Here is a 12,977-nt window from a genome sequence, read left to right as displayed (position 1 = left end):
AAACGTGACATTTGATTTCATAGTGAATTTTAATTACTATAATAATTGAAAATGTAAAACCCCTCCACGTATTTGTAGCCCACCAACGCACCCGCCCCCACATCGCACACGTTATAAATATACAATCGAATCCATTTTTACAAATAGGAGTTAACAATATGTTCCAATACATTTTATATTTCTTTTATGAATTTAAACCAATAATTTGTATTTGATATAGATATTTTATCATTTATATTTGGTAGGTGAAATAATTGTCAAGAACTTTTCCAAAAAGATTCTTCTCTCTTTTATCGCCGCATTGAATTTACGTTGTGATGATGACTGACAGATCAGTTTAATTAAAACGTTCGACATAGACTGATTTAGTTTTTATGTATACGAGAGTATATTTATTTATGTATTAGTTCTAAAACAACGTGTCGTCGATTCATAAATTTATACAAGAAAATTTGAAGTCACAAATTTTACACACATATACTATATTAAAACATAAGCAAGCTAGTAAGTTAAATTAAAAAAAGTAATAAACAATGTTGCGGTTAGCTGTAAAATATATCAATATTTTCATCAATGTTAGTAATTAAGTGTGTGACAGCCTATTAACTGGACGATTCAGATTAGCAGATAAGCGAACCGTAGGTACATATAAGACTTTTAGTTCTAGTAACTCTAGGATTACAAAGAAAGGAAAATTATTAAATTAGTAAGACAGAGTGATAGCTTTGATAGCCTCCTATTGGATTAATGGTGATGTTATTTAAACCTTTAGACATAATTACTCTATTCGGATGTTGTGTTGGTGTTTTGGCTTGAGCGAATGTCTCTTAAAACTAAGGTCGTGACTTTGGACCAATAGACTTGTCTTATTTGCGCATTTAGAACTCGCACGGTTGCGCCACAACCTCTGGCCTTTTATTTTTTTTCTATTATTAGTGTGTTTTTTATTTTGGTTATTGAAGATTAATTAATCAAACAGTAATTATTTAGTTTACATCCAGTTTTCCCTTGCTAGTACTCTGTCCCCGTCATCTGTCCGTCTTTTCTTTTGTCGTCCTATACCTCTCTTTTCAGTAGGCCCAGTCCATTTTTTTTGTTTCAAATGTCCATCTTTTCTCACGCTTTTATGTTATTGAATCTTTGATCCGTTTTTAATTATTATTATTACAATGTAGGTTAATAATTATAAATACTATTTATTTGTGTTATGAATGATAAATGTTGAAATATTTAATTATCCATATTTCTGACATCTCTTGGACAACATTCTTCTGGTCTCGCTGAAATGTGCTGCGGTAAACGGTCTCTCAGGTTCTCCTTTCTTTTTATACCTTTTACGTGTCAAATTTTTTTGATAACTACATTTGTGGACAGTGTGGCAGAACTCTATGCCTACATTACGTTATATGTTCATTACTTTGTATAAGAAGTTTATCTATTATAATTAATTATTCATTGTTATTTTATTATTAATATTATACAACTTTATTATTATCTCAGTAAGTGCAGATTTGCATTTGTCTATTTCATTTTTATTGAAATAAAACAGGTCCACAAACAACCAGAACACTTTTGAATTTTAATCTTGGTTTTTAAATCTTGACGTTAAGGTCAAACGAGATTTTTGAAAAATGTCTTTAATGATGATTTGTGTGTGAATCAATCGCTGCCCGACTTTGATATCAAAAAGAAAAAAATTGTCAAATCAATTAAGGATAGACGTGACTGTTCACTAACTATTTGCCGCTCTCTTCCTCTTGTATTGTGTGGTTCGCAGCTTATGGCTCGTTCAACACTTTAAATTGTAAATATATCGTTCACATTTATTTCTCTCTTTGTCATACAGACATGACTATGAAACTATGCCCGAACAGCGTAAATAATCTGTTCAACAATAGATCAAGCTTTACATTTTGGAACATTAATAATAAACTTAGAAAAAAAAGGTAAACGCGCTCACCACGCGTAGATCATACCAAAGCATCAACTCAATCACAGACGAACGGGACAGCTGTCAGATGTAGAGCAAAACTATAATGATATCCTAAAACTGGAAAAAAGGAAAACATGCAGACTGCACAAGAGATGGGAAGAATATATAAAACTGGTTACAGCAAGGATTGGTCAAGAGTGAGAGAAAGTACGGAATGGAAAGGTTTGAAGGAGGGCTTTGTCAGGACAGGTGAACGGACTTTGTTAATCATGTGGAAAAGAAAGGATTTTTGTTGATATTTATTTCAATATGAAAGTGCAGTGATTTTATTATATGCATTAACGTTACTTAAGAAAAGGTTACTTGCTGAACCACCTTTAGGATTAATCGCATTAAGATTTTTTGATACATTGAGCTTATAACTTGTTAGCAAAGGTGACGTTGATGTGTTTTGGACGTTACGTTATAATTCTCCGTGAATTGTGTTTATAAATTTGTAAATAGTGTATCCTTTCGTGTGTGGTAAGTGTAGTTTTAGTGAATTTAGCCATTGCTTAAGTAGTTAACGGATGCTTAAGCATTGGTTAACTACTAGCTTAAAAGTTATTTCGACAGTTTTAAATCAGTCGCTATCTAATACGGTTAAAAGCTGACTTAGGGCAGAATACATCCCTGAAAATTATCTGCTATATTTATTTCCAACATATTTTGAAAATGTCCAGTATATCTTAATGGACAATAAATTCGGCTAACGGTTTGACTGTTTGTTTCTATGCTCTGCTTATGGTGAATGCGCCTCGCGGCCAATTGGCCGAAGTATAGTGAAAGTGCCAACTCCAAACACTTTCACACGGCCTCATCGTATGTCGGCAAACATACCTAACATACATAACGGGTTCATATATCCAAATACCTGCCGCAAATGTACTACTAATTAATGGTAACAAAGGTTTAGACACATTTCTTAGATGTGACCAATTAGCTATAATGAGCTATGATGATTACATAAGTAATGTGTAACTGTCGTCTTAGCAGTTTTTTGAGCAGTGTTTGCCGGGGTAGGCAGGCGCGAATGTCCGAGGTGCGTAATTTAACTTTAAAATTGAAGGAAACTATTGTATTTGGAAAACCAATATGTCTAAGACCTAAATTGACGCTCTGTCACGCACAGAACACTGATTATCGTATCTATATGAAAGATACGAAAAGCGGAGGCCCACCAAAGAGGGTGTACCTCCTTGGTGGGCCTCCGCTTTTCGTCACTGTTTTATTAACAATAATAGAAACCAGAAAGATGTTTAATTCCACTCATATGATTTTTGTGGTCGTTCAAGATTGGCTCCGTCCGCGGACATCTAAAAATCTCTCATAAGTATTTAAATGAAAAGATCTGTATTACGTGTAAACGAATGACACTGAAGGGTCAGTGCATTTTAATACGTTATAGAGTTGTAATTGTTGTTATTTTATAGAAAGTTCGTATGCATGATGCAGACAGTCAAGTTTATCGCGGAACGTACACAGCTGCGCAGTTTTTACTAATTTTAGCAACATAAAAGTACTTTATTACTCAATTGTTGTCGCTATTGAGAATAGGTGTAATGCTAAGTAGATTGTATCATTGTACGAAAGACAACCTAAACCAATCAAAGCTAATTAATTTCGACGCTTTAGAGACTTCATCGTTAAATCGAGGGACGTTACAGAGGGAGTTTAAATTGTATTTGATACTCTTTCTTAAAATCTCGGTGCGATTTTGTCGGACTAGTATTACAATAAGATTAAAATGCCTTTATTTCTACTGAATATATATATACAAAAGATCCTACTCTTAAAATTAATCTTCAGTGGTCGACCTTTCGATGTAGGCAGTAAACAAATATCAGCCAACCCAACAGCAAGGCCCCATGTCTTCCATCTGCTTTTTGGGTTACCTTGTTTGCGTATTACGATCCATTTGGTTAATTTTTTTGTCTATCTGTCGTTGGACCACGTAAAACACTATATTAATAACATTTTATGGTTTTTAGTGCTCTTGATGCCTTATTACAATAATATAATAGCAGATAACTGCTAATTAGTGTTCGTAACGTAAAAAGCTGCTTTGTAGCCCACACCTACCTACAATACAATAACATAAGATTCTATGAAATCGATCAGTTTTATTGAAATATTCTTTGTAGTTATATTTTTTTATCCGATTAAGTCTATACCCTAAATGCTGTGGTAATGTCAACAGATATGAAACGACTTATTCTAATTGATATTTTTAAGACCACCTAGTCCTTTCAGGTAAAATTGTACTATATTTACAAATATATAAGAAGTACTACTTATTAACAACATCTTTTTAATCAATATTTTAACTAAACAGTATTCCTAACTGGTGTTGGGCTAGTATATTTGATATTCGTAAAATATAATAAAAAAAACAAAAGGCTTCTAATTCGTATAGATAATTTCAATATATGATTATATTCATATAAGTACTATTGCTTGGAGTTCCAAGTATAATCTACGACATACGCTTTGAGCGTTAAGAATAAAGGATAAGAGAAGAACGTGACTTCGCAAACTATGCCTTCCGTATGAAGAAATCCATTAAGTTTCTCGCGTACTAAAGTTATAGCATTTTAAACGATCACGATCCTGAAGTTTTCCATTTTTAAATGCATTTTACATGCCGCATCCACAGATGACAGATGGATTGTGCGGGACAATTTACTATGAGTACTGTGGATATCCCGAAAACCCCATGGCGCCACATACAGCGGTGTGCGAAAACAGCGGAGCATCATCTGCTCTCTGACACAACGGCTACCTTCGCGTCTCCACGCCCGTTGTTAGTTTTGGATATTATTCGACAACGCAAGTCTCAGACCCACCGTTCGCATTAACTTCCCTTAGTATCCGGAGTTGAAAGTCTCACACACTCCCAGTCTGTAACCCCTCAATAAACGCTGTTCTTGAATTAACATTATAATAATTCCTAAAATACTACTTAAAGCCGCTTTATATTCTAACTCCATACACAAATGACATAGTGAAGAATCCAAGAATGTTATTAACTTGCGTTATCATACGCTGAACAGGCCCTCCCTGGTTAGTTCGGTAACGAATCTCGGTCAACAATGGATGCTTTCAGGATTGGTAATCCATTGTGGTATAAATGCAGGGCTCAGTCGTGCATAATTTTGACTTATCCTTAACTACCGTCTCCTTTCTCTATACGGTTACAATACTCTTTGTTTGGCTAATATTAAATACTTTAATTTTGTAGTCAACATTTATTCAATTATTCATATAATTGCGTTTAATATACCCCCAATTATGCCTAGACTATGCCTGAGGTCGTACGTTCGATCCCCGACTGTGCACCAATTGTAGCGTGGTAACGTAATAAATCAGCGAACAATGCTATCATATATATATATATATATATATATATATTTCTATATATATCAATGCTATACGATATGTTCTATGACATATCATATATAATATAAATTTAGATAAAACATGCAGTGGAATATTTTTCTAAAATATACTTTAATACATCGTAATTTCTTATTGATTACGATATCAATTAATTATCAGAATTGGTCGAGTTTGTCTTAAATTTGGTGAAAAAAAATTATTACACTGTTTTAATTAACTAACATAACTTTGAATTTTACATAAAAGACAATGCACTCGCGAATATTCTAGTAGTAGTAGCTGATCTGTCTGTGCTTCTGGATTTGCAATAAATAGGCCGCATTAAAGTGTTTTATGATCACATACAATTCCAGATATTAATTTTCTTATGAAAAACCCAAAATTAATGTCGGTGGCAAAAGTTGTACGATGTTATCGTTATATCATCAAGCTGAACATGGGGACCATTCAAGCATTGTCTAAATATGACCTTAAAACAGCAAATAAATAAACTAAACACCTATATTTTACCAGGCCTTCAATAGAAATATAAAGCATTATCATTGTTACCTTACTTCTTAGCCTATTTTCGAGTCGGTAATATAATTTGTTAAAAAGGTATGAATGTAAAAATAAATTGAATGGTCATGTCTCGCCACGCAATATGTTTCGTCCAAAAAATTACCAAACTAATCTTTTATCCGATTTCTGTGCTCTGCAAAGTGAATAATCGGAATGTGTTGGAATTTTATATTATTGAATGGTCCACTCCCACAGAATCACTCAGCCGATTAGACGTGTTTAAAAATAGGAAGCATTGTGCACAAATTCGTGTCTCCTAAACGCGTTATTCAGATTTCCTTTGAATTTTGAAACACCGTGTGTATTAGTGCTCGCCGTGTGAGCCCCTCAAAGAGACACAATGCACGCCTGGCTTATTATGTAACATATACTGTATGCATCTAATGCTTGAATCCTCGTACATACAAATACCATGGCTATTATATGTAAAACTAATATTTGAAAGGATTATGACATACAGATTGATAGAACATAATAATGTAATTTATTAAACTGATACAGTAATGGGTTGAGTCAGAGCTTATTGCGAAGCCTCACAAAATGCCATTTAATTTAATCAAGTAGCTTTTACAGGGTTTTAAAACCTTGCCCTTTATAAATGAATTGAAGTGTAAAAATATAATTTAAATTCATCGGTCTTTTGTCTTTTCATTTGTGGAAATCTTAAGCTTGTAAAGCTTCTAAAGCTTAGACCTATAGATTTTTAATCTTGTTAGTGTATAACATACGGTAATGATTTAACTATGTAATGATTATTCCTTCGAAAGTATATGCTTGGAAGAGATAAAATATCTAAACCGGAAAAAATTGGAAACTCGGTAAAGGATTTTAGGAAATAAAAAAGTCCTAGGAATACTTCATATGTACCAGTGTACCCAAGAAGTACAAAATCCTACATTAGAGCTGAATGTTATTCAAGAACTAAATATACCTTCTCACGATGCAAAAACCCAGCTTCCCTCATTACTCTGCAGTGGTCTCAGCTGCATCACAATCTTTGTTTTGTGGGGGGTAGTAACCTACTACTAAATTACCTTCACCTTAAGGAACTTAAAATCATCATCAAATCTGTGGGTGATTACGTATCGGATATAAATAATCCTTATCCAGATATTAATCATTTTATGGACAACAAAAGGGCTTATATGCCTTATTCTCAATTGAACTGAAAAGCTACGAGCCTTGGTACTCTACTTATTTTCTGAAGTAAAAATCAAATCAAAGATATTAATATATTTCTAAGATTTGAACAATTTATAGTAAATCGATTTTATGCCTCTTCTAGTAATTGTACAAATCTTGCAACCAATACGAACAAACAAAATCTTGGTCTTGCAATCCGAGCTGTACTTATGATTTGATTGCATCCCTTGTAAAACTCTTGAAGTTGTCGCAATGTACAAACGACACAGCTCATCCTTAAATTGTATCTAATAATATGTACTGGCGTGGAAACCCCGCTAAAATAGCAAACGTAACAACGTCCTTACCTAAGGCAATCGTAAAAATGAAATAAAGTAATGTTTGTACTGAATTTTACGTATTGGCAGAAAGTCTCTCACGGACGAATATTTCGACATTTTTAATTGATATAAATAATTTTTATAATATCAGTTTGTTTAAAGGGTTTTATGAACTATGAACGCAATAAGTAAGATAATTGCAAGGTCGCTCGGTCTCTATAAAAATCGTAGTTATGAATATTTTGATAAATGAAAACCCTTAGTAATACGGTATTTGTCGAATGCGACTATTGACAGGTCGGGAATGACCGTAACTATGTTATAGTCTATATACATAAATTCAATTTCCTCCCTCCCACCCTCTGCATCCACTTCAATGCTCTGCGTAATGGCGTAATTGTATTAATGTATGTAAGAGAAAACTATTTATAAGATAAAACATGATATTTTATTACCACATTGATTCAATTTGTGCTTTTAAAAAATGATGATAATGTAGCTGAAATGTATTAGTGCATCGTATTTTATTGCAGATATGTCTCCTATACAACTTATGTACTTCACTTCTATAATGAATAGTTTTCGCAGCGTATGCGATGTAGTGATTACATTATCGAAGATTTCTTACAGACCCCTAACCTTTCTTGAAATATTCTATAGCTATGTTCATCAGATATAATGTCGGATTCTAACAATGACATATTTATTCAAATCGAACCTGCACTATGGCGTATACAATGAAAAAAAAACATTTCCTGTATAATAAATATATAGTGTAAAAAATTGTATTTCCAATATGGAATGCGACTTTTCACTTCTCTTATACAAAATCGTGGGAAATACTTTTAGAAATTCTAAGGGTAGAAATTCTATAAAAGACTTTCGTATGTCGGAAATGTATTGGATTTGACATACGTCATATTTATCACTAAGCCTCGCCTATAAGTTTTACGTTGAAATGGATTTTAGAATTCTAAAAGTCGAATTTAATGTAAGGGTTTTGAAATGAAATTTTTCAACCTCTGATTTGGACATTTATAAAAAAAAAATATTTAAACAACTCTTAATCAACAAAGTAATTATAAGTTAATATGTTTTCATTGCATATTAAGATAATCTTCGCGTTTTGTGAATAAATCTTAGAGGACGTTCGATCAATGACTTTGTCGTTACGTAATAACTATTAATATTTTCCTCAATCCTGTGATTATAATGACTTCGGTTTTTATAAAACTAACGAACAGACGATAAAGTTTCAGTTCGTCCTCATCCATATTTGGTACACCTCGTGATTTATAAATGGCTGAACCTACGGCCATACAAACGTGAAGTTATGTATGAGCTAATAACTTCATCGTGGGCTTCATTCTAGACAGACCAGAGTGCTGTTTTAGTCATTGTTTTTCTCTTTAAGAACTTGTGGTACCTCAACCAAAGTCTTTCTTATACCTTACCCATGAAATAAACGCTTGGCGGTGACTCATTAATTGATGAAAGGAATACGTTTAGACGTATAAATCAAATATAATGTTTGGTCCATATCATTCTCCAGCCGCGTTGCCATTTTTGGTATGAGGCTTTGTTTATATCTGTTTATCTAATTACTATTTAAGGGCGCCTAAATCCACTAAAATAATAGCTCTTAGACTGATACTCCCCACCTTTCTCGCCTTTCGGCAACCCAAAACCAACTGGGCATCTTCAATAGAAAACGTCCTTCGTAGATTTGACCTGTAGTGTTGTCAGTACTGGGTTTTATAAATTGATTTAATTTTCCATTATTTAATATTATTATAGGGACAGTTTACATATCTTGTCACGTTTAAGTATGACATTAATAATCACTTTCTGTTGGCCCGTGAGACACTTATATCATCGATGTATACAATACATATATGAATATAATAAATATATTATACTCATATACACAGCTCAAGATTAAATTAACAATAATTGTCATAGACTTATTATTTTCTTATTTTAAAAAACGTGTGTGTCCTTATGCAAACGCGTTTTTTTAAAGTATTTTTCTACGTTTGTAGAAAAAGCGACATTAACAAGAGAAAAAAGGGGTTTAATGCATTGAAAGTTTTATTAAAACGCATTTTTCTTAAGTAAAGTTTATTTAAATATCACAAAAATACTATGTTGACTATAGCTAACAGGGTGTCCGTTTTTTTGGGACAGTGTGCGCACGCATCGTAAAAAATTACTCTCATAATATTTTCCCTCACGCGCCAGAAGAAGTAGAACTTCAAAAACCTTTGTTTAATCTAAATTTAATTAGTTTTCGATAAGAAGACTTAGGATTTTACTCTATTTATCAAATAATATTTGAGGCTAATATTACGAAGTACTGAATTGCTATCATAATGAATCTGTAATCATGGGCCCAGCATCAGGTTACGTAATATCCGATGCAGCGCAGAGTCCTCGCACAAAATTATAGACAGTTTAATGATAGGTAAGTCATTAAAATAATGGCTTCTTCCGTTTATTAAAGGCTGAAATATTCTCTTATGACTCATGAGATGTTTATAGGCTAAATGAATTATTACAATAGCCGTCACACAAGAATTCTTGTGAATTCTTAAAGGCTAGCGAGAGGACACAAGATATAACAAGTGTAGACACTACATAATGCAATTGTTATTATCTAAAATGTAGCAGCGTAATTGTCTCAAATTAATAATTGTATTATTTTAATTAGGGGCGTAATAGATTACGCGGAACGTATAATATAAGGCAGTACATATTATATGTTTTAATTACAATTAAATCAGAATTTATTTCCATATGTGTAACCAATAGCTTTGTAAGTATTCAAAACTTCTGACAGTTTACAGGTTAACTCATACATAACGACTGTCACGGTAACATTTATTTAATGAAAAGTATTAAACAGTCGTAAAATTTCTTGTGTATGACTGGATTTTTATTAAACAACAAGATTATGCCAAAAAAATATATGTATATAACAATGCTGCCCTATCATAAGTGGAAGACAATATGCAAAAGCGTTAATATTTGGAAATAAATAACAAAAGTAGTAGTTATAGGCCTAAGATCTACTCGTGTTCTTAATAGGCTGCCAACGCACTTGCGGGCCTTCTGGCTCTTTGTTCATAGGCTGTATCACTTAATTCATAATTGTCTTAAAATTTATGCTTTCTAATTTGTTATTAAACAAAAGGCGCTCTTCTGCGATTTCCATTAAAAATTAATCAAACCGGAACATATTTCTTTAATGGCACTATTTAGATAACTTATCATTAACAGAGTTATATTGTAAAACGAAATTATATTTTAAATTTAAGATATTTTAAGGAAAAGTTAGGTATTTCAAAGTGGTGTCAGTGCCATTGTATAGGATCGATGCCGAAGGTTATATACTTTAACTGGTTATCGTGCGCTTTCTCCGTACAAGATTTCCCCAATTTCCATTTCGGCTTTTGAATGTAAGTAAGATTGTTTTTAATAGTTATAAAAATAGACTAAAATCATTTAGGTTTTGCAGCGTCTATTAGGTAACTTATTATTATTTGATTTCAAAAACACTAAAAGACACCGCCTCCACCTACTTACTTATACAATTATGATTTGTAAAAACGATTGTCATCTTCGAAAAGCTCCCATAGAGCTTTCTTTAGTCAGAAAAGTCTCATAAAAGATGTAAAACTCGGTCCTAAATCCATACAATATAAACCTACGTTGATAGAAGAAACGATTTTGTATTCAGACTTAATGTGGGCGTACATTATAGTGGTGATACTCAAATAACTATAATATGAATGTAAAAAGTATTCCAGCAATTTATAAATATTTTTCTGGGACAGGTATTGATTTTTTGAGACAGCCTTTGAAAACTCGTTATTGTCATGCGAGTAAATTATATGCCGTGTCTATACACTGAACATAGATGGCAGTATGACAGCGTTTAGTATCTGGATTTTATTAAATATATGTTAATAATTAATAATTAAGCCTTTTATTCGTTGAAAGATTCATCCACTTTTCCAAAATATGCACACACTTAAAATTTTCCTCTTGGCCTCTTCCAAGTGGTTCCATTTCTCTCTATCTGAGCATTTTCTCCCAATCTTCTCCATCAATTTCTTGAAGGTCCTCATCCCCCGTGCAAGAGGGTGACATCTCTCATTGCCTTGGTGGGCCTTTCTTGCTACCCACTTTGTCCCTCTGCCATTATTCAAGCGATTAAATATATAATAGTTAGACATCGTATATTACACTTTATTGTAGACATTGATGTGTTCTATAAAACTGTAGTATAATGTACTACACTTTCTTCTACTCTCAATTCGGAAACGCTTTATATTTTATTTTTAAAATTCACATAAAGTTTTTTTTTTATTAATTGGTAAACTCTACTGCCATCGTGTCCAGGGACGTTGGGTCTCACGATTTAAAAATATTGGAATTAATGAAATGTATCTTGTGGCGTGTAATGGCGTCACATAAAGTTTACATTTATAAAAAATTTCAAAAGGATTATTAACTTTTTTGAAAATATTATATTGTTTAACGGGGACAATGTAGAATTCTAATGGTAAAATAATTATTCTTATCAACGTAATAGCTTTGGAGTATATGAAAACAAGGAATCCAGGATTCTCATTTTATTATATTCGCTGTAGATAGATTTTTAGGATTGAAAAAAGGAAAATCGATATTTTATGGTTAACCTAGAACCGGTTTGACGCGGAGTAAATAGGAAGAGGATGCCCACCTCCTACCTCCTTTCCTCCTTTTCGAAACGAGGTTTCGAACATAACATTTACGCCCCGGTAGAATGCGAGAGTGACCTCGGACCCTCTGTAACGCGGCTATGTAGGAACTACTCGAGATGGAGTAGTCGGTTTCAGTGGGTATTGCTCACCCAGTATCTGCAGAGATTTTTGTGTGGGCTGAGTCCCATCCAGTCGCAACGTTCGGGGGATGCGGATATGCATTTCCACCTCGGATGAAAAAAAGATCAGGTTCGATAATCTTGACTATTGATAACTTCGGTAAAACGGCATATCAGGTATTATTCAATAGGGAGATTATTATTACATTTAGGGTGGATCAGGTCGCTTTGGTAAATTAATAGTGGTTTCAATTTCCGCTATTTAACATTCGTCTAAATGCATCGTATGGATTGCCTTCTGTCTAATATTGGCGGACTGTTTACAAATATGTTTGGATTGGTATTCGTAATAATAAAGTGTACACAGTTATCTATTTAAATTGAACTAAAATAATAATTCATATGCTATGTATCCTAAAGTGAAATGAGATGGCCGAAGCGACAATATTTCTGAAAACGAAATTTTCTTTTATGAATTTTGTGCAGCCGATATAAGCTGTGAAAACTGATTTAGAATGAGGATTTTAGTTCAATAATTGTATGATTAGCCCAGGAAGAACGTACTTGTCTATAAAAGAAACGTGTTAAACGGGAGCCGTCTTGCATTGAGACTGACCGACATTATTATAGTAATCTATACGTGTCACTTTACATTAGGTGAGCCTCCAGCCCACTGTGATATATAAAAAAATATTTTGTTTATCATTAAAAAACA

General features: G+C 33.0%; 1 protein-coding gene across 3 annotated transcripts in view; it reads left to right on the top strand.

Moving 5' to 3' along the window:
* Window positions 1-12,977, top strand: part of LOC123718659 (tetratricopeptide repeat protein 39B) — a 62,623-nt gene that overhangs the window by 8,751 nt on the left and 40,895 nt on the right. The window contains exon 1 of one of the 3 annotated variants that reach the window (XM_045675350.1): window positions 2,373-2,455. The exons of the other annotated variants lie outside the window; for them this stretch is intronic. The gene's annotated coding sequence lies outside the window, so the exon portion shown is untranslated. Of the gene's footprint in view, window positions 1-2,372; window positions 2,456-12,977 lie in introns of those variants that run through there. 3 annotated transcript variants of the gene reach the window in all.

The sequence above is a fragment of the Pieris brassicae genome, chromosome Z (genome assembly GCF_905147105.1).
Source record: "Pieris brassicae chromosome Z, ilPieBrab1.1, whole genome shotgun sequence".
Lineage (NCBI taxonomy): Eukaryota > Metazoa > Arthropoda > Insecta > Lepidoptera > Pieridae > Pieris > Pieris brassicae.
This window is presented reverse-complemented; position numbering and strand designations above follow the sequence as displayed.